The following is a 3,147-nucleotide window of genomic DNA, read 5'->3' as shown; positions in this document are numbered from 1 at the left end:
CGAGTCAGGAATCATTCACCCCGAGACCTACACTGACATGTAAGGTTTCCTCTGGTTCCTCGGCATATATTTGTCAGGATACCGAAACCCAGCTTTCTCACAGTCCACTCCTGGAGGCCCCACTCCCTGAGCCTGCAACCTTCAGCAGGGTCAGTGGTGGAGTCCCGCAGCGGGGGTGATCCCAGAGTAACTGTCGAGATCGCCCCCACCCCGTGAATGGTCAGGGTCGTGTATCTTTCATTATCCTGGTGTCTAACACAAAGACATCAATAAAACAGGGAATTCTGGAAACACACTGCAGGTCCTTCTTTACCTGCAGATCAAATGACTGTTGTATAATTGTACCAGCAGTTAACAGGCTCCTGTGAATTAACTCTTCATTATTTTATTGCACACTTTAACCCACTGATTTTAAATGGGTTTATTTTCGCCTGCCTTAATTGGTAGACTCAGGACTGTCACACAAACAATTTAAATCTTCATAGAATAATTACCAGTTATTTTTAGACTGGAGACTTAAACCTGCCGTTTCACTTCCAGTCACGAATCGATCACAGTTTTACACCAATCTCTGATTTGACAGCACTTTTCCAGCATTCACCATTGTCCTTCTTGAATCCATTGGAAAGGACCCTTCTGTTCCGTGCCTCGGAGATCGGAACCATGAAAGAGAGCGGCTGGGACACATTTCTTACACGCAAGATAAACCCGCACGGCGACTTTACTGTCAGTGAAGAGAGACGAGAAAGACCAAAGTGCCGTTTGCCCCTCTCAGTGTGGCCCTGAAGGACTGTGTCCAGGCTGAAGTTCTGTTCCCACCGGACGATCCTCCCCGCAGATTGTCCTTTCTGAGCTCCAGACAGGCGATGCTAAACACTCAGGTGGGAAAGACCAAAATCAACAATAAAGTGTTTAAAATAAAGCTGATTTATTTTACAGATATTCAGAATATTAAACTCCAGCCCAGTTATAGGGGTTATTAACATCAGAAGAAACAAACCCCAACTGTCAGAATGAACATGGTTCAGTCCTGGATGGGATGAACAGCAGAATCCAACCCCTGCAGTCATATGTGAACTCGCTGGTGTCTCAGCACGTGTGATGACTGAGTGAATCCCTTCCCACACACGGAACAGGTGAACAGTCTCTCCCCAATAGGTGTCAGTTGATGTGTCAGCAGTTCATTTCTGCTTTTGAAGCTCTTCTCACAGTCACTGAGTTTAAAGGTCACTCAATAGTGTGAACAAGTTGATGTCTCAGAAGGTGGGATGAATTAGTGAATCCCTTCCCACACACGGAGCAGGTGAACAGTCTCTCCCCAGTGTGAGTGCGTTGGTGTTTCAGGAGATCATTTGTGCTTTTAAAGCCCTTCTCACAGTCAGAACATTTAAAAAGTCTCTCCCCAGTGTGAGTACGTTGGTGTGTCAGTAGATTCCTTTTGCTTTTATATCTCTTCCCACAGTCAGAACATTTAAAAGGTTTCTCATCAGTGTGAACTCGCTGGTGTCTCAGCAGGTTGGATGACTCAGTGAATCTCTTCCCACACACAGAGCAGGAGAATGGCCTCTCCCCAGTGTGAACTCGCTGGTGTATCAGCAGGGTGGATGACTGAGTGAATCTCTTCCCACACACAGAGCAGGAGAATGGCCTCTCCCCAGTGTGAACTCGCTGGTGTTTCAGCAGGTTGGATGACTGAGTGAATCTCTTCTTACACACGGAACAGGAGAATGGCCTCTCCCCAGTGTGAATTCGCTGGTGTCTCAGCAGGGTGGACGAACGAGTAAATCTCTTCTTACACACAGAGCAGATGAACGGCCTCTCCCCAGTGTCACCGTGCTGATGTCTCAGAAGTTTGTTTCTGCTTTTAAAGCTCTTCCCACAGTCAGAGCATGTAAAAGGTATCTCATCAGAGTGAACTCGTTGGTGTGTCAGCAGGTGGGATGACTCAGTGAATCTCTTCTTACACACGGAGCAGATGAACGGCCTCTCCCCGGTGTGTCTGCGTCGATGAATTTCCAGCTGTGACGGGTAATTGAATCCCTTCCCACAGTCCCCACATTTCCACGGTTTCTCCATGGTCCGGGTGTCCTTGTGTCTCTCCAGGTTGGACGATCAGTTGAAGCCTCGTCCACACACAGAACACGTGTACGGTTTCTCCCCGCTGTGAATGGTGTGATGTTTTTTCAGGCTATGTAACTGGTTAAAGCTCTTTCCACAGTCAGTGCACTGGAACACTCTCACTCGGGTGTGTGTGTCTCGGTGCTTTTCCACTCACACTGATGTTTCAAATCTTTTCCGAAAGACAGAACAGACAAACATTTCTCCTTCCACATTCAAAGGCCGATGATATTCAGGTCCTGATGAATCGAGTGACTCTGTCAGATCTTGACGTGGTCTTTGGTTTGAGTTTCCTGTCTGCAAATCCACCCCTTCAAATACCCTGTAAAAGGAGTTTATAAAAGTTATCACTGTAAGTACAGGATAAAAATTTAGAACAGACAATTCTCGTTTCTATGGAACATTCTTTACTCTCTTGTTCCTCAAAGCTATAAATCCCTGTCCCACACACTCTCCCTCCTCCCTGAGCTGAAATCCAAACCCATCGCATCATCTTTCAGTGGTGCTAAACCATGAGTGAAAGGGTGAGAGAGGAATGTGAGAGTGAATGTGAGAGAGTGAATGTGAAAGAGTGTGAAAGAGTGAATGTGAGAGAGTGAATGTGAAAGAGTGAATGTGAGAGAGTGAATGTGAGAGGGTGAATGTGAGAGGGTGAATGTGAGAGGGTGAATGTGAGAGAGTGAATGTGAGAGAGTGAATGTGAGAGAGTGAATGTGAGAGGGTGAATGTGAGAGAGTGAATGTGAGAGGGTGAATGTGAGAGAGTGAATGTGAGAGAGTGAATGTGAGAGGGTGAATGTGAGAGAGTGAATATGAGAGGGTGAATGTGAGTACAGCAGTGGGCTCGGTGTGGAGAATGAAGTGGGGCAGGTGGATCATGTTTCAGTGGGGCAGCAGTGATCATAATCTCATTAGGTTTAGAATAGTTATGGAAAAGGACAAGGGACAAACAAATGTGAAAATTCCTAACTGGAGGAGGGCGAATTTCAGTGAGTTAAAAAGGGATCTTGTCCAGGTGGATTGGAATCAA

The 3,147-nt window shown here is 46.3% G+C and overlaps 1 pseudogene; it reads right to left on the bottom strand.

Moving 5' to 3' along the window:
* Nucleotides 1–336: 336 nt before the first annotated feature.
* On the bottom strand, nt 337–2,382 carry LOC137335651 (zinc finger protein 623-like; annotated as a pseudogene).
* Between the last annotated feature and the right edge of the window lie 765 nt (nt 2,383–3,147).

Source organism: Heptranchias perlo, chromosome 20 (genome assembly GCF_035084215.1).
Source record: "Heptranchias perlo isolate sHepPer1 chromosome 20, sHepPer1.hap1, whole genome shotgun sequence".
Classification (NCBI taxonomy): Eukaryota; Metazoa; Chordata; class Chondrichthyes; order Hexanchiformes; family Hexanchidae; genus Heptranchias; species Heptranchias perlo.
The sequence above is the reverse complement of the archived record's forward strand: the minus strand, read 5'-3'. Positions and strand labels throughout refer to the sequence as shown.